Genomic DNA, 27451 nt, shown 5'->3' on the forward strand with positions numbered 1-27451 from the left:
GCCTGTTTATCTAAATAGCTAATTATCAGGCTTATTTTCGAAAGTGATCACCAGCGATCTTCCGACATAAATCGGGAGATTGCCGGCGATCTCTCAAAAGCGGTGAAATCGGTATAATCGAAAGCTGCTTTTTTGACACCATCGCCGCTTTCCCGTCGCCAAGCCAGCGAAACTTCAAGGGGACGTGTCGGCGGCATAGCGAAGGCGGGACATGGGAGGGCATGGGCGTGCCTACCAGATGGCCGGCTTTCGCAGATAATGGAAAAAAAAGCGGCGTTCATCAGTATTTCACCGGGTTTACTTGGTCCTTTTATTTTCACGACCAAGCCTCAAAAAGGTGCCCCAACTCGCCAGATGACCACCGGAGGGAATGGGGGATGACCTCCCCGTACTCCTCCAGTGGTCCACCAACCCCCTCCCACACTAAAAAAATAAAAATAAGAACCTTTTTTTGCCAGCCTGTATGCCAGCCTCAAATGTCATACCCAGCTCCCTGACAGCAGTATGCAAGTCCCTGGAGCAGTTTTTAATGGGTGCAGTGCACTTCAGGCAGGCAGACCCAGGTCCATCCCCCCCTACCTATTACACTTGTGGTGCTAATTGTTGAGCCCTCCAACCCCTCCCCCAAAACCCACTGTACCCACATGTAGGTGCCCCCCTTCACCCATAACGGCTATGGTTGTGGGGAGTGGGTTTGGGGGGATTTTGGGGGCTCAGCACCCAAAGTAAGGGAACTATGCACCTGGGAGCTATTTGTATATTTTTTAAAAATTTTTAGAAGTGCCCCCTAGGGTGCCCGGTTGGTGTCCTGGCATGTGAGGGGGACCAGTGCACTACAAATGCTGGCTCCTACCATGACCAAATGCCTTGGATTTTGCCGGGCTTAAGATCGCCAGCATTTTTTTCCATTATCGCTGAAAAACAAAACCGGCCATCTCAAACCTGGCGAACTCTGGCATTTGGCCGGGCTAAACCATATTATCGAAAAAAAGATGGCCGGCCATCTTTTTCGATAATACAGTTCCAGCCAGCTGTTGCGCTGCCGCCAAAATAGATCGCAGGCGATCTATTTCGCCGGCGATGTTCGATTATACCCCTCCATGTTATTTAGAGGCGGGATTTTCACTCTGTTAGTTCTTATATTTTATTGTTTCAAAGTATTCGGGGAGTGAGGTTAAAAAGTTATATAAGTAATTTGTTTAGATCTATTTCATCATATATTTTATTTTGAAAACAGTTGAAGACTTCTTTGTCTTCAGATGTCGATTTAGTTTAATTTACTCTATTCTATTCTGAAATTCCAGAATTATCTGTAATTCCATCTGATTGAGATGTTCTTCTTATTGTGATCTGCATGAATTCAAAAGAGATATAGCAGAATATAAGCTATGTATAGAATACAGTAGAATAGAATAGTAGAGCACAATGGCAGTTTTTCTGTGTCACAAGACCTGTGAATGAACTAAACTTTTCTGATAGAGCAACCTTGCCTTGCTAAAGAGCTGTTTTACATACTTAAATAGCAGTGATGCTTCTTCAAGTACAGCCTTTGGCTAAGTGGTCTGTAACTAATGAAAAGTCATCAGTTATAAGGAATTGGATGTGCCCCTGATTCCACATATCAGGTTCACTCCTGAGCTCCTCTTCACAGAAGCCTTAGCAAAGCGACACCATTCTCCTGAATTAGTTTTAAGTGGTTCCAATATTTGCTGAATTATTTGCCTATTTGGAATCTACAATTTAATTTGTACCCCTGACAGAGCCTGAGTGATTTTTTAATCTTTGTATTATCTAGCCCAGTGTTTCCCAAGTCCAGTCCTGGAGTACCCCTTGCCAGTCAGGTTTTCAGGAAATCCACAATGAATATGCATGAACTTGATTTGCATACACTGCCTCCATTATTTGCAAATCTCTTTCATGCATATTCATTATGGATATCCAGAAAACCAGACTGGCAAGGGGTATGCTCAGGACCGGACTTGGGAAACACTGATCTAGCCTCTGTGGGATTTTTTCGCCACACATTAGAGGTTATTTAGGAAATGTAATTATGAAAAAAGAGTGACATCACAAGCATAACTGGTGCTACATACATGTGTGTGCAATGATTTTATAAACAGCCATGACACAGACATATGCACAGGCCACTAATGAGGCAAGTCTATAAATGAGCAATAACATTTACACTGTGCTACATGTGTAAATGTTTAGAACACATATATACATGCATGTGTGCATATTGTAACCAGGTACCTCTAAGTGCAGCCAAGGATAGAACAATCTCCTCCAGCCACAGGCTCCTGGTACAGTCAAGAAATAAATGTCCACCAGCAACTTCAATCTTAAGGACTTTATTCCATGCAGGTTTCTAGTAGACCGGATACACAGTTCCAACAGCAGCATTCACCTTCAATCTTAAGCACATATAAGCCACTTGAAAGTGTGTGGCAAATAGTCCCCTTTAAGCAGTAGGCTATCAGCACATACCAGGATTCAATACAGGCTCACAGTCAGCTCCAGTCTGGGCTCTTTATCCAGTGCACAATAAACAGTAGTTCAATTCCAAATAGAAGCAGTTCTCTCAGTTCATCATCACAGTTAAATCACAAAGCAGCAGTTTCTACCTTCTACTCTCTTTACCTTTAGGAGAGTTCAATACTTTAGGGATTCCTCATACCCAAGGGATTTCACCCTGCATCAGCTTCACGGGCAAATTCAATACTTTAGGGACCTCCCTTACCCAAGGATTTTCAGCCTGCAAATACTTTTGGGACTTCCTCACACCCAAGGGATTTCAGCCTGCTTCAGTACTTTAGGGACCTCTCTTACCCAAGGGTTTTCAGCCTGCAACTGCTTCTCTCTCTCTCTCTGCTTCTTTCCTCTGGGACTCCTTCCCACCTGCCTAATCAATCCCTGGCTTCTGCCCTCACAACCAATCATTCTCCTTCCATTAGCTTCCCCCACACCCATACCAGCTGAGTTAAGCATTAGACTAATGATGAGCTCCTGCACACAGGGTTTCCTAACTCTCTTTCCCTCTAGTGGCAGCCCATCTACACGTCCTGCCAGCTTACACCCATATCTTCCCCTATTGCAGCTAGGAGTCCAGTCCGGGTTCTTCATCTCACCCCCTGGCTCCTTGCCTGCAATGCCTTATGGGACTTGTATTTCAGACTGAAACTGCCTTAACCCAACTATCCTGGATGTGACTCTATCACAATATATATGTGTACATTTTGCAAGGGGGGAGGGGACACATGGGCAGAGCCTGGGCAAAACTCACACTTCTGCTTGTGTTATACAGATGATCAAATATACACATTTCTTTGGTGCCCACATGTGGTCAGACTTAAATACTGTACATGTATCTACCTTTTTATGTCACTACTCTACAATGAAAGTAAGTGCCTATGTTCCTTTATAGAATAAGCTCCTATCATGCACCGTTTTGAATAGCTCTTTATATGTGTACATAGCTAATGTTGAGGCCCTTTCACTAGGAATTAGCACATGCTAAATGCTAAGTCTATTTTATACCTCTAATCTTCTTAGCATTAGTAAAGGGCTCCATTTATAAGGGTGCATTATAAATGTTTGCTATATATTATAAAGTCAAACCTCTCCCCAGCTCTGTTCCTTCATAGGAACATCTCTGCTAAGTCTAGGTAAAGTTACACATATACAAGCCATAGACTTGTACCTTTATATGTATATCATACATGCCAATTTTACAACCACCCATTTCCATATGTGAACATTGCTTTTGAAAAATACCTTCCACATTTCTTGACATAGGGGAATTTTCAGCCTTCATCTGTTAATGCCTCAAGAAAGTATTTTTATTTAGATCTATTTTATTGACGATAATCAAGAAAGTATTTTACAAAACTATTTACTTTGTTTTTACTTTACACTTACAGCAACTTTGGTTTCTGTAAAGATAACCGATGGCTTCTAAAATCTTGTTAAACCGGGCACTTTAAAATAATCTGCAGCTTAGGCAACTGGCACTCAAAGATGTAGAACAAGACCAATTACAGAGAAGGAAATCCAGCTAAATTCATTTTTAATTGTAGGAAATCTGTTTAAAGATTTAATCTGACAAAGTAGCTTCCTATTGACCCTTGAAATGCTTCACTAACATGCAATTTATGTTTAACAACTCTAAGGACTCAATTTATTTACGTCTTTTCTCACACCACAAAGGAGAAAGCCATTACAGTAGAATTGTTCCTTCTCTGCCACCCAAAGGGATGATGTAGATCTAGAGCACCACCTACTGGTCATATGATGCTTTACAAACATCAGAAGGCCAAGATTATTTTTTCATGGTTGACAAGTCAGATGAATTCTTAGCTAAAGAGATAGAAACACTAGCTTCCCAAGAGAAAAGGAATTACCTTGCTAAATTTATTTATTGCATACCTTATTAAACACTCAAAGCATGATACAGCATAAAAGATTACTCTTAACCCCCTGCCCTCACCAAATATACAAATAAAAAAAGAACTTTAAAAAAGAAAAATTAAAAAATACATTACAGAGGAGATCACGTGATGCACGGCTAGAGAGCGGGTGTCGTCATGCTGAGATCCCGCCTCCCCCGCGCCTTTTCGCCCAAAAAATCTTACCTTTGCCGCTTTGGTAAGCGGAAAGCAAACCATGGGAGACCGGACAGATTGGTGAATCGCTGGGCAGAGTTGCGGAGCCAGAGTTGCAGGCGATGGCCGCTAAATCGGCGAAAACAGATGGGACACGGAGTCGCATTGCGGAAACTAAGATGGCGGAAGGAGAAGGAGAGAGCCCGAAATCAGTGAGCTCCGCGTGGGCGGTGGAGGTGGCGGCGGAGGTCTCCACTATGTTAGGGGCTTCGGTGGACACCAAGCTGCAAAGATCGCGGAGCAGTTAGAAGGCATCGATGCAAAGCTGGAGAATATACAATCGGAGTTCTCCCTATACAAGCAATGACTCTCAGATGTGGAGGACCAGGTTCAGCAGCAAGAGAAAACGCAACAAGACTTGAAAAGCAAAGTGGAAAGGCTGGAGAGTAAACTGGAAGACCTGGAGAACCGGGCCCGCAGAAGTAACATCAGAATGGTAGACTTGCCTGAAAAGATTAAAGATTCAGAGCTGAGAGATTTTTTGGAAAGCTGGCTACCCAAAATTTTAAAGCTGCAATCGCTGGCTGGGCCCTTAAGAGTGGAGCGCGCTCATCGGTTGGGGCCTGGGAATTCGAAAGACCCGCGCCCCTGAGTTGTTATTTTCAAAGTCCTCAGCTTTGCTCACAAGCAGGACATTTTTCGAGCCTTTCGGAAGGCTGGGACTGTACAATATGAGAATGCTACAGTGCATTGCTTCCAGGACTTTTCGGCTGGAGTATCCATGCAGCGGCGAGCATTTCATGAAGTGTGTCAACTGTTATTTACCAAGAAAATACAATTCGCCTTGTTATATCCGGCCCATTTAAAGATCTGGCGCAATGGGAAGCAGACCATGTTTTCCTCGGCTGCAGAGGCGCTGCAATTTGTGAATCGAGATTTGGCTGCTGAGGGACCAGCGTGAGTTGGTGTACGATGGGCTGATGGCGGAGTACTGATGATGGTGGTTCCTGGATGCTGCAGTGGAGCTAGACAACCAAGATGTTTTTGAAAGAGACTTGTACAATCAATTGCTCGGAGAGGTGTAGCTTCCTAAGGAACTGGGGAGTTGGTGAGAGGGTTACAATTTGCCTGTTTACACTGTTTAAATTGTTTACATTGTGTTCCAGAAATATGAACCCCATTTACCAGTGTTTAGGTTTTACTATACAATTTTGTATTCTGGTGGATGGGGCTGGTTTAATAGATAAGGGTGGGGATAGGAAGGGGACGGATTGTTGGGATAGTTATTCTAGTGGGATATTGCACTATAAGTGCTGGCTCAAACATGTGCAGAGGGCCATTAGTTGGGTATGTTCTAGGTTATATTGGGCTTTAGGAGAGAGTGCAAAATAATTGGAGGAGGATGGGGATGGGTGGGGGAGGGGGAGCTTGCATGATCTTAGACCACGGTAACACTGTGGGGCGCTTCTAGGGGGGGACAGGGGAGAGGGGTGGGAAGGAGGTATCTGAAAGGGTTGAGTCAAAATGGGCGGAATCTTAGGGGATTAAAGGGAGGAGTCCCAAGGGCTGGGGGGGGGGGGGTTCTCTCTTTTTGTTCAAATACATATGCTTTATTGTGTTAATGTGGGACTTTTGGTGTTCTGGGGTCACTTAAAATTGTTTCTTGGAATATTGGGGGAGTTTCTTCTCCCATAAAGTGGACAAAAGTGATCCAGGCTCTGAAGAGATAAAAAGTAGATATTGCTCTGTTGCAGGAGACACATTTGTCATCGGGGGTACACCTAACGTTTAAGACGGGCTGGGTGGGTTCTTTGTTAGAGGCCCCAGCGGTAGGGCGGAAAGCCGGGATGTTAATCCTTGTTAGGAAGGGCTTACAAACTAAGACAATATCCACAATAGTGAGCTCGGAAGGGCGATATATTTTGGCCTCGATGGAAGTCGAAGGTCAGAGTCTGGTGCTCTGTAATGTATATGCCCCAAATGTGGTTGATAAAGAGTTCTTTCAGGGGTTAATTTCTAAATTGGCTAGGTTGAAAAGGGGGGAACATTATTATGGGAGGAGATTTTAATTTGGTGTTTGACCCTCTGCTCGATAGATCTGGCTCCGGTGCTGGGAGTTCGGGAGGGGGTGGTCGGGCTTTGTCGCTGCTTTGTGAAGCGTTAGACCTAGTAGATGTGTGGCGTATATTGCATCCGTCGGAAAGGGATTTTACTCATCTTTCAAGAGCCCATGCGTCCCAGTCTCATATAGACTACTTGTTTGTTTCGAGCCCTCTTTTTTCTCAGGTGGCTCAGGCAGAGATTGGTCCATATGCGGTCTCGGACCACGCCCTGGAGTGGCTGAGGGGGGTAGCACGCGTTTTTGGAGATATCCCCTGGAATTGGTGGGGGATCAGAAATGTCAAGCATTCTTGGAGAGGATGGCAGATTATGAATTTCATAATGGCATTCATAGACAGCAGCCGGTCCTTTTTTGGGAAGCAGAGAAAGCGGTATTATGAGGGGATATTATTTCTTATTATGCTCGATCTTGGAAACTTTGGGATAAGGAGATTTTATGTTTGGAGTCGCAGGTTCGGAAATATAGGAGGCAATACGGGCGCAATGCTACTTCTGAGAATAGGCAATGTTATTGGTAGCGCAAAAAGAACTAAATGAATTGTTGCATCAGCGAGCCACCAAAACCCAGTTTTATTATAAATACTAGTAAGAAAGGCCCATTTCTGAGGCCAATGAAATGGGCGCTAGCAAAGCGCTTTCCTTACCATCCCCCTCCCCTTGTTGCTGGACTTACCCTCCGTGTTGATCGCGGCGGATCAGCTGTTTGGACGGCACTCCATGGGGTAGGGTGGAGGATCTGCGTAGGTCGCTGTTTTTCTGTGTGCGTCGGGGGGGTGGAGCGTCGGAGGGCGGTGTAACTGGGGATTCGTTGAGTGTCATTGCCTCGCCCCGAACGTCATCATGTTGTGATGCGAGGGCGGGGCAAGCACTCATGGTGGAAAACTGATCTGGACCATGACAACTTAACTTGGAATGCTGGGTAAGTTTGCCTCATCGAACGTTGGAGGTGCGTTTTATATAGAGAGATAAGCTATTCCAGTATGGTAATAAGACTGGACAGTTGTTGTCAAATATGGTGAGGAACAGAGGAGGATCTTCTAAACTTTTACAGTTGAAGGCTTTGGATGGGAAGATGTTGAGATCGGACCAGGACATAGCAAATCATTTTGGTCAGTTTTATGAGACCTTATACGCTAGGCCGGAAGATGAGGGGTTGAGCGCCCACTTGTTTCTAGATTCTGTAGGGTTACCTAGGCTCTCCCCTCGACAATTGAAGATGCTAAATAGCCCAATTATAGAAGGAGATCTTATGCTGGCACTGCAGCAAAGTGCTTCTCATAAAACAACAGGTCCGGATGGCTATCGTATAGAATTTTATAAACAGTTCTATGAACATCTTAAGAGGCCACTTCTGTCTTTCTTTAATTCCATGGTGTTGGAGCAGACTATTCTGGAGACAATGAAGGTAGCTCAGATTGTAGTAATCCCTAAGGCTGGAAAGAACATGGTGGACCCAGGGTCGTATAGGCCAATCTCTCTTCTTAACGTGGATGCCAAGCTGTATGCAAAAATATTGGCAAATAGGTTGGCTCGGGTGATCCCAGATTTGGTAGAAGAGGCTCAAGTAGGGTTTGTGCGGAGAAGGACGGTGGTTCGGAACGTACGTGCTATATTGGCATCCCTAGAGACTGTGAAATATAAGCGTTTATCTTCTCAGTTAATCAGCTTTGATGCAGAGAAAGCTTTTGACCTGGTGCGATGGCCCTATTTGTTTGACACTTTGCAGCAATATGGTTTTCAAGGGTTTTTTCTTGATGCACTTCGTGTGCTGTATTTGGAGCCTTTGGCGTATGTTTGGGTAAATGGGGTATGCTCCCGTTCATTTAACATCTTTAGAGGCACAAGGCAGGGTTGCCCGCTTTCCCCTTTATTGTTTCTGTTGTCTTTGGACCCTCTGGTTCGTGCGATACAATCCCACCCAGAGATCAAGGGGGTGCCGATAGGTGTCTCACAGTTTTTATTGTCAGCCTTTGCAGATGACTTGTTGGTGCATTTGATGCAACCCTTCCAGTCGCTTCCTGCTTTGTTGGAACTCTTTCGAGAATTTGGAGATTTTGCGGGGTTTAAGCTCAATTATACGAAATCCTCAAGAGGCCCACTTAGATGGGCACAGGGTTCATTTTGTTATCTGGGGATTTGGTTGTCCATGAATTTACCCGATCATTTAATCAGACGGTATTGTTGGGGGGGGGGGGGGGGGGAGAAGGCCAAGCTTCCATTACCCTTGTTGATGGGCCGTTGGAGAGAGGGAGGGCTGGGATTACCAGATTTGAAACGCTATAATAGGACTTGTCTGTTACGACATTTCAGGGATTGGTTCTTTGATTGAGAAGATTACACACCTAGAAGGATAGAAGGTTAGTTCTTTGCCCCTTGTCATTTCTATTTTTTGATACAGGCACCTAGAGTTAGCATCCCGGAACATCTGCGGAATAGCCTACTGCTGGCCTCTTTGCGGACTCTTTGGAAAGATTTGATGGGTATTTGGGGCTTGCAGTTTGGTACATCGGACTTGTTACCAATATGTGGGAACTTATTTTTTAAGCCTGGGATAGATAGTGGGATATTTTGAGTTTGGGGGCGGTTGGGTATTAGTCGGTTGGAACATCTTTTGAACGAGCAAGGGGTACTGTTAAATCTGGGAGCTCTGGGTATCGGTTACGACATGAACAATATTTTTGCCTATAATCAGATAGCACATTGTGTGAGGTCTTTAGATGTGGAGGCTTTGAGATCTAGGCATTGTCATCGGGTGAGACAATTTTTTTGGGGGGGGAGGGAGAGGCTCGGCTTTCGGTCTCGAGGCTGTATAAACCACTGGGGAAATTGCCACTTATGAAAGATAGAGAATTGATAAAAACACGTTGGGCTCGTGATTTAGCCAGACCGGGCCTGTCTTTGGACTTTGATCTGTTGACTTCTCGGATTCCGGAGATGACTGGGAATGCGGGTCTCTGGGAATGTCAATATCGAATTCTACACAGAGCATACCTTCCAAAAACTCAGATTTTTCAGATGGGTGGGGTTGAGAGTCCTGTGTGCGAGAAGTGTGGGAAGTTACCGGGGTCTCTGTTTCATTGCTTATGGGAGTGTTATCAGGTACAGCGTTTTTGGACCACAGTCCTGCACTATTTGTCCTTTTTGTTGGGCTCTAAAATTGTACACTCCCCGGTTGGGATACTGTTGGATAAATATGAGACCTTTGTTTTGCAGGGCAAATCAGAGAAATATTTGGTTCGTAAGGCCTGCCTGGTTGGTAAACAGCTGCTTCTCAGTCAGTGGGTGGGCGGTTCTCTCTCAGACTTATGGCACTGGAGAAATAGATTTCATGAGCTGATGCTTTTTGAGCGACGGGCGGTACGAGGCTCCCCTAGGAGGAGGAGGACTTTTTTGGACATTTGGGGCCCATACATACAAGGGATAGAAGTATGGTACTTAATTCCCTTTGATTTTGGGTAGGATAGGGATAGATTGCATTTAGGTACAGGTTCTGGAAGGTACCTCTGTTGGGGGGGGGAGGGAGGGGGGAGGAGCAGCATAGGGGGGTGGAGCAATGGGGCGAGATAGAGAATGTGTAATTTAATATGGTGAGATGTGCTTCTCCTGATCTGACACCAATAAATTGTTGAATTATAAGTACGGGGGGGGGGGGGGGCGGGGGATGAACGTAAATCAAAGTAGTGTAATAGTAAGCAATGACTACAGAGTTATTGTCCGCAGTTAATATTTTATTTGGAAGTTTATTTAATAGTATAGACATAACCATTTTGTTAATAGTAACAAAGGTGGGAAGGGAAGAGAGGGGAATAGTGAGGTGGGGGGGGGGAATCAAAAAATTTCAAATAGCAGGAAATTATGATTCATTAGTAAAAGAGGCCCGTTTCAGAGCAAATGAAACGGGCGCTAGCAAGGTTTTCGTCGCCAACACCCCCCCTCCCTCCCTGGCCAACCCCTTCATTGTTCTGCCATTGCTCTGCCCCCACCATCATGACGTTTGACGCGAGGGCGGGGCCCAGAGCGATAACCCCCCCCCGCCTCCCTGCCAACCCCTTCATTGTTCTGCCATTGCTCCGCCCTCGAGGGCGGGGCCCAGAGCGATTTTGGTGGCTTCACCACCACGAACCTTCGAACCTTTTTGAAGGAAGTCAGGGCTTGGCTTCACTGACGTCAGTGTCCTCAGAACGTTGAGGGTGAGTTTTATTATAGTAGATGTTTATAAGTGTGTTATGTTATTCAAGTAATTATGTAATTATATAATACAAGTATGTCTATATGTAACATGCTGAACCATCAATAAAAAATTGTTTAATAAAAAAAAAAAAATTACAATTTCTAGACCTCATCACTCTCCACTAGCATCAGCCACTACCACAAGCCAAGCTTTAGTCAATTTATGGAATCTCCAATAATCAGGTTCCAACCAAATTTCTAAAAATAGAGTATTCCACAATTGTGGCCTAAGAAGGCAAATGTTTGTTGTCTACTGCATTGTAATTGCACACAGGATATACAGAGAGAAACAAAGATTCTTTCAAGGTTCATAAGGAGCCATGAGATCTGTCAAATCCCATTCTCCACTTACAACCACTGGGTAAACTGAAGTACAAGCTAAAAAGTTTGATGTTCTATAAGGTATCTGTGTGAGAAACGGGATGTCCAAGTCACAGTTTTCATATATTTTACAAAAGATTCTGCTAGATGTAGAGCCTTTTGTAATATATATATAAAGACCTGTGGGAATATATATGTGAGTTACAGCACAACCAATGGGAATAGCCATGTCACAAAGGAACATGTCCAAAAAATAGCACTATCACTCAAGGTTTTGCTTGTTTAACATGATCTAACAGAAACCACCAATGAAATCAAACTTAGCTTGAACATCATGAACTCATGGGCGAATGCATTTCAGCTAAAACTCAATGCAGAAAAAACACACTGTCTCATCCTCTCATCCCAATACAACAAGAACAAACCCACCAATATAAACACCCCAGATTACACCCTTCCTGTTTCAAACAGCCTGAAAATACTAGGAGTCACAATCGACCATAACCTCACGCTAGAAAGCCAAGCAAAATCTACAACAAAGAAAATGTTCCACTCAATGTGGAAACTCAAATGAGTAAAACCTTTCTTCCCAAGGGAAAAATTTTGCAACTTGGCACAATCAATGGTACTAAGCCACCTTGACTACTGTAATGGAATCTATGCAGGATGCAAAGAACAAATCATAAAGAAACTTCAAACTACTCAAAACACTGCGGCCAGGCTTGTATTTGGAAAAACGAGATTCGAAAGCACCAAACCCCTACGAGAAAAACTGCATTGGCTCCCAATCAAAGAACACATTGCGTTCAAAATCTGCACTCTGGTTCATAAAATTATCTACGGCGAAGCCCCCGGGATACATGACAGACCTCATAGACCTACCAACCAGAAACACAATAAGATCAACACGCACATACCTAAACCTCCACCACCAAAGCTGCAAAGGACTCAAATACAAATCAACCTATGCATCCAGCTTCTCAACTATGGAACGCACTACCAAACGCTGTGAAAGCAACGTTTGACCTATCAAACTTCCGGAAATCACTAAAAACTAACTTGTTCAAAAAGGCATACCCTAACGATCCAACCTAAATGCCTGAACCCTGCAACTCAACGAAACTAATACTCGAACTGAACATAACTTAACTCTTCCTCCTTTCAATTCCCTAATGTGTCTGTCACACACGAACTTTTTCTATGCCACAATATCACTCTGTATTTGTCACACCGGAATTGGCAATCGCTTTCACGGTGTAAGCCACATTGAGCCTGCAAATAGATGTGAAAATGTGGGATATAAATGCAACAAATGCACCGCGTATATTGTACTTTATATCATATATACTGTTGCTTTAGTAATTGCTGTAGTGTCTTAAATGCTGATAACTAGCTGCTACAGGGACCCAGCAGTAGACACTGTGCAGTAGGTACACCGCGTATATTGTACTTTACATCCTATATACTCTTGCTTTAGAAATTGCTGTAGTGTCTTAAATGCTGATATGTACCCCAACAAAATACCCCTAATTATCTACTGTTTCATCCTACTCATACAAGCACATACAACCCACGATACATATAACAACAACCTCACAACCTTTGAACCACACACCATACACGCACAAATCATGCTCTCACAAAACAACAACAACAACAACAACAAAGAACACAACAAACCTAACACCTACAGACACCAACAAGGGTTATCAAAAAAAAGAAAATACCAAATCCACACGTCAAGAAAATAGACAACTGATAAAAATCACCACAAACCCGAACCCAAGGGAGCAATACCAATTAATACAAATAGGCTACTCTAATGCTAGATCAATAATCAAAAAAACCATAACGATAACTGACTGGATAACAGAAGATCACCTTGACTTCCTTCTCATCAATGAAACCTGGATTCATGACTCTAAAGACCCAATAATCCTAGAGCTTTGCCCACCAGGATATAAAATCACCCATTGGACAAGGGAAGGTAAAAGAGGCGGAGGCATAGCTATAATTTATAAATCCCAATACACAGTCACAACAACAGCTGAATCTATCCTTCCCCAACTCGAAATAGCCTCAATCAGAATCAACCACCCCAACCTGCAGGACCAACTAAACATAATCCTATTTTATAGACCCCCGGCTAAATGGCAAGATGCCCAGAAAATTTCACTGACTTCATATCAAACATTTGCCTGTCCTCCCAAAATATTCTTATAGCAGGAGACATCAACCTTCATTTGGAAGAAGCTAACACAAACAACGTACACGAATGCAAGGAATTCCTACAACTCTGGGAGTTCCACTGACCTAACATGCAACCCACCCACAAGAAAGGACATACATTAGACATCATTACCCATAAATTTTCATCAGAAGCGAACCTCAGAATCAAAGATACAAAATGGACAGCCACACCGTGGTCAGACCACTACAAGGCAAACACCTCCCTCCTGTGGAAAACAAAAGAGACATAACAAAAACAAGAAAAAAGAACATACACTACAAGAGGCAAAATAGACCCTCTAATATTCTGGCAACAAATATACACTGACGAATGGACAACAACTACTGACTCACCCCAATTTCTAATGGGACAATAGATGCAGAACAGTCCTAGACAAGATAGCACCACTCCAAACTAGAACCTCACATAGGAAAAGCTCAATCCCGTGGTTCAACGAAGAACTGAAAGAACTAAAAACACAGGTTAGAAGGCTAGAAAGAGCTTGGAGCAAAAAAAAAAAGACGAACACACACTCAAGGAATGGAAACAGTTACAAAGAAAATACAAATACAAAATCAGACAAACCAAAAGAACACACTACAGAACTATAATAGGACCAAATTACAAGGATACGCATAAACTCTTTTCACTTGTAAATAATCTCCTAAACACCACACAGGTCACTTCGAATAGCATGGAAACCCCATCAGCAACCAACCTAGCGAACTATTTCAAGGAAAACATTATAAAGCTCCGACGCATGATACCAAGCAATACAACTGAGTACACAAGCATCCTCGAATACTTAGATCCGAAACCGGGGGAATATCCAGCCGATCGATCATGGACCAACTTTGACTTGATTTCAGTAGACGAACTCACACACTGGCTCGGAAAATATGCCAAATCTCAATGCAAACTTTACATCTGCCCTACTAGCCTACTAAAAGCCGCCCCCAAACAATTCACAAAAGACCTCACAAACCAAGTAAATCATAGACTCCTAAACGGTCTCTTCTCCACGGACAAAGGAAATATCCTTCTCACTCCACTGCCAAAAGATGCCAAGAAAAGCAAAATGTACCTAACCAATTACCATCCAGTTGCTTCGATCCCGCTCATAACAAAACTGATGGAAGGCTAATAGTGACGCAACAATTCACGGAATACCTAACCACACACTCAATTCTACATGAGTGTCAATCAGGATTTAGATCAAATCATAGTACTGAAACTGTACTAGTGTCTGCAATGAATTCTTTAAAAAAAAACAATTGCAACCGGCAAGAACATACTCGTACTACAATTCAACATGTCTAGTGCTTTCGACATGGTAGATCATGGAATATTACTACACCTGCTAGAATACTTTGGAATCGGAGGCCCAGTTCTCAAATGGTTCAAAGGATTCCTCACCACCAGATCCTACCAAGTAACAACGAATAATGGCAGATCACCAGGGCCGTGCCTAGGGTCTCTGGCACCCCCCTGCAGACTATCAGTTGGCGCACCCCCCTGCAGACTATCAGTTGGCAGCAGCAGCGGCGCCCCCCCCCCCCCCCCCCGTGAAAATGATCGCTCACCACTTGCCACACTGACAGGAATTGTCAGCAATATTCTTAGAAACAAATTGCTATACATTGCAAAATAAGATAGCAGATGTAAATTCTCAAAGTGGACATATTCCAAACACTAAAATGAAAATAAAATGATTTTTTTCTACCTTTGTTGTCTGGTGACTTTCTTTTTCTGATCATGCTGGCCCAGTATCTGATTCTGCTGCTATCTGTCCTCTTAACTCCGTTTCCAGGGCTTCCTTTTCATTTATTTCTTTCCTTTCCTCCTTTCTTCTTCATTTCTGGTCCTCAGCTTCTGCCTATTTTCTTCATCCATGTGCAGTTTTTCTCCTCTCTTCCTTTTCCCTCATTTCATCTCCTTCATCTTTCTTCCCTCCCCTCTATGTCCAGCAATTTCTCCTCTCTCCCTGAGCCCTGCCCTCCCATCCATGCTCCTCTGTCCCCTGCCCCCTCCATTCATCCTTTTCCAGCAATTCCTCTCTCTCCCTGAGCCCTGCCCTCCCAATCCATGCCCATCCATGCTCCTCTGTCCCCTGCCCCCTCCATTCATCCCTTTCCAGCAATTCCCCCCTGAGCCCTGCCCTCCCAATCCATGCCCATCCATGCTCCTCTGTCCCCTGCCCCCTCCATTCATCCTTTTCCAGCAATTCCCCTCTCTCCCTGAGCCCTGCCCTCCCAATCCATGCCCATCCATGCTCCTCTGTCCCCTGCCCCCTCCATTCATCCTTTTCCAGCAATTCCCCTCTCTCCCTTCCATGACCCCCCCCTCGCATCCATGCTCTCGTCTCTCCCCTGCCCTCCCGCTCCCATTGTTCAACTGCCCGCCCTCTTCTCTCCCCCCAACATCCCTTTTCTTTTTTAAATTTACCTCCGTGGCAGTTCCAGCAGCGCAGCTTCAGTGAAGGAGGCGGCGCTCCCGACGTCTCTAGCCTTCCCTTCGCTGTGTTCCGCCTTCTTCTGACGTCAAGGAAATGACATCAGAAGAAGGCGGAACACGGCGAATGGAAGGCTAGAGACATCGGGAGCGCCGCCTCCTTCACTGATGCTGCGCTGCCGGAACCGCCATGGAGGTAAATTTAAAAAGGAAAAGAAAAGGGATGTTGGGGGGGGGGGGGGAAGAGGGCGGGAAGTTGAACAATTGGAGCGGGAGGGCGAGCGAGGTGAGCATGGTGTGGCGGCGCCCCCCAGAGGGAAGCGCCCCCCTGCCATGCTTACCTCGCTTACCGTGTTGGCACGGCCCTGTAGATCACCACCTCGGACACCGGAATGTGGAGTTCCTCAGGGATCCCCCCTTTCGCCAACTATTTTCAATCTTATGATGATTCCACTTCAATCCCTACATTTACGCAGATGATGTCCCGATCCACATCCCGTTCAAAAGTAACTTAAACGAAATAACCAACGAGATCAACTAGAGCCTCCAAATCATGCACTCTTGGGCGGACTCATTCCAGTTAAAACTGAACGCAGAAAAAACTCAATGTCTAGTTCTCACTTCCCAAAACAACACAATCAACTACCCTACCATAACCACACCATATTGCACACTCCCTATTTCAGAAAATCTGAAAATTCTTGGAGTCACTATTGATCGATACCTCACACTCGATACCCACGTGAAGAATACAATGAAAAAAATGTTCTACTCGATGTGGAAACTCAAGAGAATAAAATCTTTTTTCCCAAGAAACATCTTCCGTACCCTAGTACAGTCATTAGTAATAAGTCATCTGGACTATTGCAACACTTTGTACGCAGGCTGTAAAGAACAGACCATTAAAAAACTCCAGACAGCCCAGAACACCGCAGCCAGACTCATCTTTGGAAAAACTAAATACGAGAGGGCGAAACCTCTAAGAGAGAAACTTACCCCTGGTAAGCCTTTTCTTGGTTGAGAGGTGCCCAGCTCTCCCACCGGTTGCCTTCTCAGGTGCCGTGGAGGACTTGCAGCTCATCTGCATATCCTCGGAGCCTTCGCCGGAGTGACTCCCAGGTCCGTTCCGATCCACTCGGGGCCTCTGCTCAAGGTGCCGCGCGCCGTTAGCTTTCCTTCTAATAAGTTCTGGGAGAAGAGGATATTTCTCTGGTAAGTGAACAAATTTTGCTTGTGCTTTCGGAACTTGAAGATTGGGGTTTAAAGGAGGAACTGTAAGTTAGTGATAGGCTGATATCCTTAATACTTTAGCAAGTTTTAAATTACGGAAAAACTCAAGAAACACTAAGATGGAGTCAGCAGTCCAGCAGCGAGAGGGGTGCTATCCAGTCTTTTGCATTGAGTGTCACATGTATGATTATCTCCCAATTGGTGAGGTGTCATATGTGTGTGCCCGATGCAAAGAGCTCCTAGCTCTCAGAGAACGTGTCCGTTCTCTAGAGGCTAGAGTAGCAGACTTGATGGAGCTGAGGGAGACAGAGAGGTACATAGAGGAGACCTACAGGGATGTTGTAGAGAAGTCCCACCTCCAGTCAGGTAGCCCCTGTGCTACCTTGGAGGAGGGAGGTCTCCTAGAAGGAGAGCATCACCCTGGTGAAGTAGGAAGTACTCCTGTAGCCAGGACCTGCCCACCAGGGGATGTATTATCCTTTCGCACCGAGGATATATCTCCAAATGTTGCCCGGGAGGGAAAGGTTAGGACAGCTGTTGTACTTGGTGATTCGATCATTAGGCATATAGATAGCTGGGTGGCTGGTGGACGTGAGGATCGCCTGGTGACTTGCCTGCCTGGTGCGAAGGTGGCGGACCTCACGCGTCACCTAGATAGGATTTTATATAGTGCTGGGGAGGAGACGGCTGTCTTGGTACATGTGGGTACTAATGACATAGGAAAATGTGGGAGAGAGGTTCTGGAAGCAAAATTTAGGCTCTTAGGTAGAAAGCTGAAATCCAGATCCTCCAGGGTAGCATTTTCTGAAATGCTACCTGTGCCACGTGCAGGGCCCAAGAGACAGGCAGAGCTCCAGAGTCTCAATGCGTGGATGAGACGATGGTGCAGGGAGGAGGGCTTTAGATTTGTTAGGAACTGGGCAACATTCTGGGGAAGGGGGAGCCTATTCCGAAAGGATGGGCTCCATCTTAACCAGAGTGGGACCAGGCTGCTGGCATCGGCGTTTAAGAAGGAGATAGAGCAGCTTTTAAACTAGAAATGGGGGGAAGGCCGACAGTCGCTCAAAAGAGCATGGTTCGGGATAAGGTATCTTTCAAAGATATCACCATAACAGGGAAGATAGAGTATCCTGATAGTGAGGTTGCAAAAGAGATTGTAGTAGATCGGGTATCTTTAAATAACAATAAAAATCAGACAAAAGATTGCCAATTAATACTGTCAAGTACTAAGCATGATGTACTTAGGAACAACAAACATAGTTTGAAATGTCTATATGCGAATGCCAGGAGCCTAAGAAATAAGATGGGGGAGTTGGAATATATTGCACTAAATGAAAAATTAGATATAATAGGCATCTCTGAGACCTGGTGGAAGGAGGATAACCAGTGGGACACTGTCATACCGGGGTACAAATTATATCGTAGTGATAGGGTGAATCGGATTGGTGGAGGGGTAGCATTGTATATTAACGAGAGCCTTGAATCAAATAGATTGAAAATTCTGCAGGAAACAAAACACTCCTTGGAATCACTGTGGATTGAAATTCCATGTGCAAAGGGGAAAAGGATAGTGATAGGAGTGTACTACCGTCCGCCTGGCCAGGACGAACAGACGGATGCGGAAATGTTAAAGGAAATCAGGGACGCAAACAAACTAGGCAACACAATAATAATGGGGGATTTCAATTACCCGCATATAGACTGGGTTAATGTAACATCTGTACACGCAAGGGACATAGGATTTCTTGATGAAATCAAGGACAGCTTCATGGAACAGCTAGTTCAGGAGCCGACAAGAGAAGGAAAAATACTAGACTTAGTCCTTAGTGGTGCTCATGATCTAGTGCAGGGGGTAACGATACGAGGGCCGCTTGATAACAGTGATCATAATATGATCGGTTTTGATATTGGCATTGAAGGAAGTGAAACTAGGAAATCAAGTACGCTAGCGTTTAACTATAGAAAAGGTGATTACGACAAAATGAGAAAAATGGTGAAAAAAAGACTGAAAGGAGCAGCTCGCAGAGTAAAAAACTTGCATCAGGCGTGGATGCTGTTTAAAAACACCATCCTGGAGGTTCAGGACAAATATATTCCACGTATTAGAAAAAAGGGAAAAAAGACTAAACATCAGCCGGCGTGGCTAAACAGTAAGATAAAGGAAATCATTAGAGCCAAAAAACAATCCTTCAGAAAGTGGAGAAGAGAACCAACTGAAAGTAACAGGATAGATCATAAGGAATGCCAAGCCAAATGCAAAGCGGAGATAAGGAGGGCAAAAAAGGACTTTGAGAAGAAATTAGCGTTGGAAGCAAAAATACATAGTAAAAATTTTTTTAGATACATTAAAAGCAGGAAACCGGCCAAAGAGTCGGTTGGGCCGCTGGACGAAAATGGTGTTAAAGGGGCGATCAAGGAGGACAAAGCCGTAGCGGAGAAATTAAATGAATTCTTTGCTTCGGTCTTCACCGAGGAGGATTTGGGGGGGACACCGGTGCCGGAAAGAATATTTGAAGCGGGGGAGTCGGAGAAACTAAACAAATTCTCTGTAACCTTGGAGGATGTAATGGGTCAGTTCAGCAAGCTGAAGAGTAGTAAATCACCGGGACCTGATGGTATTCATCCCAGAGTATTAATAGAACTAAAAAATGAACTTGCGGAGCTACTGTTAGAAATATGCAATCTGTCCCTAAAATCGAGTGTAGTACCGGAAGACTGGAGGGTAGCCAATGTTACTCCGATTTTTAAGAAGGGTTCCAGAGGAGATCCGGGAAATTATAGACCGGTGAGTCTGACGTCGGTGCCGGGCAAGATGGTGGAGGCTATTATTAAGAATAAAATTGCAGAGCATATACAAAAACATGGACTGATGAGACAAAGTCAGCACGGATTTAGTGAAGGGAAGTCTTGCCTCACCAATCTAATGCATTTTTTTGAGGGGGTAAGCAAACATGTGGACAATGGGGAGCCGGTTGATATTGTATATCTGGATTTTCAGAAGGCGTTTGACAAAGTGCCGCACGAAAGACTCCTGAAGAAATTGCAGAGTCATGGAATCGGAGGTAGGGTATTATTATGGATTAAGAACTGGTTGAAAGATAGGAAGCAGAGAGTAGGATTGCGTGGCCAGTATTCTCAGTGGAGGAGGGTAGTTAGTGGGGTCCCGCAGGGGTCTGTGCTGGGTCCGTTGCTTTTTAATGTATTTATAAATGACCTAGAGATGGGAATAACTAGTGAGGTAATTAAATTCGCCGATGACACAAAATTATTCAGGGTCGTCAAGTCGCAGGAGGAATGTGAACGATTACAGGAGGACCTTGCGAGACTGGGAGAATGGGCGTGCAAGTGGCAGATGAAGTTCAACGTTGACAAGTGCAAAGTGATGCATGTGGGTAAGAGGAACCCGAATTATAGCTACGTCTTGCAAGGTTCCGCGTTAGGAGTTACGGATCAAGAAAGGGATCTGGGTGTCGTCGTCGATGATACGCTGAAACCTTCTGCTCAGTGTGCTGCTGCGGCTAGGAAAGCGAATAGAATGTTGGGTGTTATTAGGAAGGGTATGGAGTCCAGGTGTGAGGATGTTATAATGCCGTTGTATCGCTCCATGGTGCGACCGCACCTGGAGTATTGTGTTCAGTACTGGTCTCCGTATCTCAAAAAAGATATAGTAGAATTGGAAAAGGTACAGCGAAGGGCGACGAAAATGATAGTGGGGATGGGACGACTTTCCTATGAAGAGAGGCTGAGAAGGCTAGGGCTTTTCAGCTTGGAGAAGAGACGGCTGAGGGGAGATATGATAGAAGTGTATAAAATAATGAGTGGAATGGATCGGGTGGATGTGAAGCGACTGTTCACGCTATCCAAAAATACTAGGACTAGAGGGCATGAGTTGAAGCTACAGTGTGGTAAATTTAAAACGAATCGGAGAAAATGTTTCTTCACCCAACGTGTAATTAGACTCTGGAATTCGTTGCCGGAGAACGTGGTACGGGCGGTGAGCTTGACGGAGTTTAAAAAGGGGTTAGATAGATTCCTAAAGGACAAGTCCATAGACCGCTATTAAATGGACTTGGAAAAATTCCGCATTTTTAGGTATAACTTGTCTGGAATGTTTTTACGTTTGGGGAGCGTGCCAGGTGCCCTTGACCTGGATTGGCCACTGTCGGTGACAGGATGCTGGGCTAGATGGACCTTTGGTCTTTCCCAGTATGGCACTACTTATGTACTTATGTACTTATGGCTACCACTCAAGGAAAGAATTGAGTTCAAGATCTGCACAACCGTCCACAAAATCATCCACACAGATGCCCCACTTTATATGTTAAACCTAGTGGACCTACCACCTAGAAATGCCAAAAGATCGGCCCTCAAATTCCTCAATCTAAACTTCCCCAGCTACAAAGGAATTAAATACAAACAGTCATACTCTACTACTTTTGCGTATAAAAGCACACAGATCTGGAACGCACTACCCATGGCCCTGAAAAATATGGACAATCTAATCAGCTTTCGCAAATCTTTGAAGACACACCTCTTCAACATAGCCTACGAAAGGCATCCTTAATAAATTATTCCTTAAATCACTCAGGTGCATCAAAAACACCTCTTACAACACCTTTCTAGCACCTTGCATCTAATTCATCTAATTTCAGCTTATGTATTTAAAATCATGTAATGACCTTGCATCTTATTCATTTACTTTCAGCTTATGTATCTAAGATCATGTAATGACTGCATCATAACAACACTCTGTAAGCCACATTGAGCCTGCAAAAAGGTGGGATAATGTGGGGTACAAATGCAATAAATAAATAAACAGATAAAAATAAATAAAGTGCTGACATTTACCTGTTAAGTGCCGATTTTGCTCCTACAAGGATAGTTTTAAAATAGATTACCAAGGTTGGGAGAACAAGTAAGCACTCATTCTAAGTCTCTTTATAAAGATACTAGTAAGAAAGGCCCGTTTCAAATCGCAATGAAACGGGCGCTATAGCAAGGCTCCCCTGCGTCCCTTTGTGTCTCCGTGTGTCGCCGGCCCCCCTGCAGCCTCCATGCGAATGTGTGACCCTGGCCCTTTTGGCACACCCCCCATGTGCTCTGCCCTCGACGTCATCGCGTTTTGACACGCGGGCGGAGCAAAGGAACAGTGCAGTACAACGTTGGAGCTGAGAATGTGCTCCGCCCTCAACGTCATAACATTTGACGCGAGGGCGGGGCCCACAGACTGTGTTTTTCTGTGGCTTCAGAGCTTCGAACTTACGAACCTGGCTTCAGTGACGTCAGTGCAAATAGAACGTTGAGGGTGAGTTTTATATATATATAGATATAGGTGCCTGTGAGGGAGTGTATAGAAGAATCCTGGTCCTCTGTAAATACATTCTCCACTAGGCCAGTGAGGACTGGGAAACACATCCAGAAGGGAAGATAAAAACCCAGAGATGGGGAAAGTGTAGAGGTCCAGAACAAGAAGGAGCAGCCCTTCGAAATACACCTCCATCGTGAATATACACTGTGTCCAGAAAAAATGGGACCTCTTACATAGTTTCAAAATACTTTTGTAATTTTGTAAACTGGCAGAAACCCAAATCGTGGCAACATTCCATGCTACAAATCCCAGGGCAAGCAGTTGCTTCCCATGTCTGTCTCAATAGCAGACTATGGACTTTTCCTCCAGGAACTTGTCCAATCCTTTTTAAAACACAGATATGCTAAACACTGATACCACATCCTCCAGCAAAGAGTTCCACAGCTTAACTACTCATTGAGTGAAAAAATATTTCCTCCTATTTGTTTTAAAAGTACTTCCATGCAGTGGCGTACCTAGGGTAGTTGACACCCGGGGCCGGTCATTTTTTAACACCCCTCCCCCCCAAATCCAGTACTAGGCATACCGAGAATACAAAACATCAGGACCTATACAGCGATTGTACCATACCATAAGCAGTAATTTCTACGAGTCACACAAGGAAAAGGAAAGCATCTTAAACACTACTGTGAGCACTAGAACATCAATTCACCTATTGTAAAACGAAACCAGACAGAATAATACAGATCGTCGATCCTGCACAGTCAATGCCAACTGAAAGCCATGTCTTTTTCACAAACACAGATACACCCTAATCCACTATAGAATAAGTAGTAATATTTAAACTTTCTATTTAGACAAAAATTAAACTGAACCCCCAAGATGCCAGACTCTGCATACAATGCAACACCACAGAAACAGAAAACGTCCCCTAGTACTGTGCAAAATATAAAGACAGCAGATGTAAATTTGAAAAAAACTAACAAATACCAATCACCACTTTACAAATTAACAAATAGAAATAAAACAAATAATATCATTTTATTGGACTAATACATTTAGCTTTCAGAGACCAAAATCTCCTTCCTCAGGTCAATACAGTATAGTGCTGTTACATTATCCTATCCTGACCTGAGGAAGGGGGTTTGTTCTCTGAAAGTTAAGTCAAAATGTATTAAAATTAGTCCAATAAAAAGATGACCTTATTTACAAGTTCTACTTATAAACATTTGTTAACACAGCTACAATACTATATCCTAAAGCAAAATAATTAAAATATATATTTACAGTTTGTTGTCTCTGGTTTCTGCTTTCCTCATCTTCTTTTCACTGTCTTCCTTCCATCCAGCATGTCTTCGCTCACTCTCTGCCATCCAGTGTCTGCCCTCTCTAATGTCCCTTCCATCCAGTGTCTGCCCTCTCTCTCTGCCCCTTCCATCCACTGTCTGCCCTCTCTCTCCCTTCCATCTACATCTGCCCTCTATCTCTGCCCCTTCCATTCACCATTTACCCCAGTCTGCCCTCTTTCTCTCTCCCCCTTCCACCCACCATCTGCCCTTTCTCTCTGCCCCTTCAATCCGTCTGCCCTCCCTCTCCCATCCATCCAAGGTCTGCCCTCCCTCATGCTCACCACTTCCATCCAGGGTCTGTCCCCTCTCTCTCTCTCTGCCCCCTCTTTTCAGCCCCCTTATTCTACCTGCCCCTAGTTCCAGCCCCAGCCCACATCTCCCACCTGCCCCCCTTTTCAGCCCCACTATCCCACCAGTCCCCAGCCCTTTTCTCCCATCAGTCCCAAGCTTCAGCCCCAGCCAGTTCTCCCTGTCCCCTTTAAAGCCCCCAGTTTCAGCCCCTGCCCCGTTTCAGCCCCCAGTTCCAGTACTAGCCCCCTTATCCCAAATACCCTCCTTTTCAGCCCCCAGTTCCAGCCCACTTCATCCACCACATGCCTTGCATCCCCCCTTTTCAGCCCCAGACCCATTCTCCCACCTGCCCCAGGCATGGACCCGTTTTCCCTCCTGCCCCCTTGTCAGACCCCCAGACCCCTCCCATCTGAGCACTCCCCTCCCCAATCCCCTTCTCCCCTATGACCACCCCCACCCTCCCCAATCCCCTTCTTCCCTCTGAGCACCCTCACCCTCCCCAATCCCCTTCTCCCCTCTGAGCTCCCCAATCCCCTTCTCCCCTCTAAGCACCCTCCCCAATCCCCTTCTTCCCTATGACCACCCTCCCCAATCCCCTTCTCCCCTATGAGCACCCCCACCCTCTCCAATCCCCTTCTCCCCTATGAGCACCCTCCCCAATCCCCTTCTCCCCTATGGTATGAGCACCCCCACCCTCTCCAATCCCCTTCTCCCCTCTGAGCACCCTCCCCAATCCCCTTCTCCCCTATGAGCACCCCCACCCTCCCCAATCCCCTTCTTCCCTCTGAGCACCCTCACCAATCCCCTTCTCCCCTCTGAGCCCCCCCTCTCCCATCTGAGCCCCCACTCCGTCGAGAGGCCTGAGCCCTCTTCACCCTATAGCCACCACCCTGCTTTTTTTTTTTAAATCCATGCAGCGATGCAGGCAGCGCCTCGCGTCTGCCCTGCATGAACTGAAAAGAGGAAATCGCTTTGCTGACGTCGGGCCTTCCCTCGCTTGTTGTCCCGCCCTCTTTTGAGGTAACTTCCTATTTCCTCGAGGGTGGGACAACAAGCGAGGGAAGGCCTGACGTCAGCAAAGCGATTTCCTCTTTTCAGTTCATGCAGGGTAGACGCGAGGCGCTGCCTGCATCGGCGATCACTGCATGGATTTAAAAAAAAAACTGTCGGCTCTCGCGGAGCACCCCCCACCCGCTGACACCCGGGGCGGACCGCCCCCACCGCCCCCCCTTGGTACGCCACTGCTTCCATGTAACTTCCTTGAATGTCCCCTAGTCTTTGTACTTTAGGAATCAGTAAAAAATTGATTTACTTATATTCTTTCTACACCACTCAGGATTTTGTAGACCTCAATCATATCTCCCCTCATCCACCTCTTTTCCAAGTAGAAGAGCCCTAACCTCTTTAGCCTTTCCTCATACAAGAGGTGTTCCATCTCCTTTATCATTTTGGTCGCTCTTCTCTAAACCTTCTTTAATTCTGCTATATCTTTTTTGAGATATGGCAACCAGAACTGAACTGAAGGTATGATCGCACCATGGAGCAATACAGAGGCATTATAGTATTTTTGGTCTTACTCACCATGCCTTTCCTAATAATTTCTAGCATCCTTTTTGCTTTTTTGGGCCACTGCCACACACTGAGCAGAAGATTTCAGCATATTATCTACAATGACAGTTAATTCATAATTTGTGTTCAAAGTCTCCTTTAACCTTCACACATTCATGAAGTCCTCGACACCACTAAGCTGTTGACTCAATGAATTCTGGGGTTTCATTAATTAATAGCTCATCTATTTTGCAAGCTCGATGCACTGGAGCACCATTCTGGTGAAAAATAAAGTACTCAGAAACGTTCTGAATTTCAGGCACAAGTTCTGCTGTAGTAGGATATTTTTGGATTATTTGGAAAAATGTTAGGGGTCCTGTTTTTTTTCTGGAAATCGTGTATAAGGAACCTTTTTGTTGCTCAGCTGTGGCTTGCCTATAAGGTACAACTGGCTCTTTGTTTTTGTTTGAGTTGATGTCCTAAATAAAAGGAGTTGATGTCCCGAATAAAAGGAGTTGTGTTTGTTAAGTGCTTGCTTCTATAAGGCCTTCCAGTCCCAAGGCTCAAATGCTCATCCACACTATCACATACAATGTTAGAGGTGGGATTCAAATCCACAGACCCAAAGAGACTGGAGGAGCTCAGCTTATTTCCATATTGGACTTGACCAACTGTTACTGGCAAATGCCCCTCATTCTGGCCACCAAGGAGAAGACAGCCTTCTCCAGTTCACTGTATTGCCATTTGGACTTCATGGGCTCCTGCTATATTCTAGCACAAGAAAGCTTTCCTCCTCAATTGTGTGGCTTGTGCTACATCAGGAAACAACTATCTTATGACCACTAATTAAAGAGTCTTTGTTCTTATAGTAAGATTTCAAGAACAAATGTCTATCCTGTTCTGAGATGAAGGAGACCACTAGAGTAACTTTGCTGTCTATAATATCTTGTGGAATTCTCCAACAAAGCTGGTAGGAATATAATATAGTTTAGAAATGCCTATTTTCTCAACCTGTGAGAGAGTAAGAATATCTGAAAAATACTTACAATGCAAAACTTCAGGGGATAACAGATGGATCATAGAAAAATTAAGAAGCCTTAAATTCTTTGACCTCACTACATCAGTGGCATTCCTAGGTCGGCTACCACCCAGAGTAGATCGCCACTGCACACCCCCCTGGTGGCTCCACCCCCCCCCCCCCCCCCCCCCTGAGGGTGCAGGGAACAGCTGCATGGCTGTCGGCTCCGCTGGTTCCCTGACTTGGAACAGTAAGTAACCTCAGAGGAAGCAGGGAACTGGCAAAGCCGATATCCGCACAACTGCTTCCTATACCCCCTTGCAGTGTGGACCTGGGGCAGTGGCGTACCAATTTGCCTTTGGTACGCCACTGCACTGCATTCTCCATTATTTCTAACTTCCTATGAACAACCAGACTACCCATGATTACTAATATTCCTATGGCATGAAAGGTCTTCATTTAAGGTTCTACGTCACTACAAACTTTTTCAACAACAGAAACTTGCCTATAACTCAGCAACCATCTCCTTGATAGAAGTGCACAACTAAAAAACAGTCTCTCACAACATACCCTCTGTCCTTCAAACTATAGAGCATATATCTTTTAGAGAAACTTGATCAGGAAAGGCTAGCTACCACTTGAGGAACGGCAGATGGAAGATCCAAAACAACAAGACAAAGAACAAATAGACACATTAGGACTAGAAACTTCTGCAGCTGGTATATCCACGGAGAAGCTCTCTACAGTAGAACC

Source organism: Microcaecilia unicolor, chromosome 4 (genome assembly GCF_901765095.1).
Source record: "Microcaecilia unicolor chromosome 4, aMicUni1.1, whole genome shotgun sequence".
Lineage (NCBI taxonomy): Eukaryota > Metazoa > Chordata > Amphibia > Gymnophiona > Siphonopidae > Microcaecilia > Microcaecilia unicolor.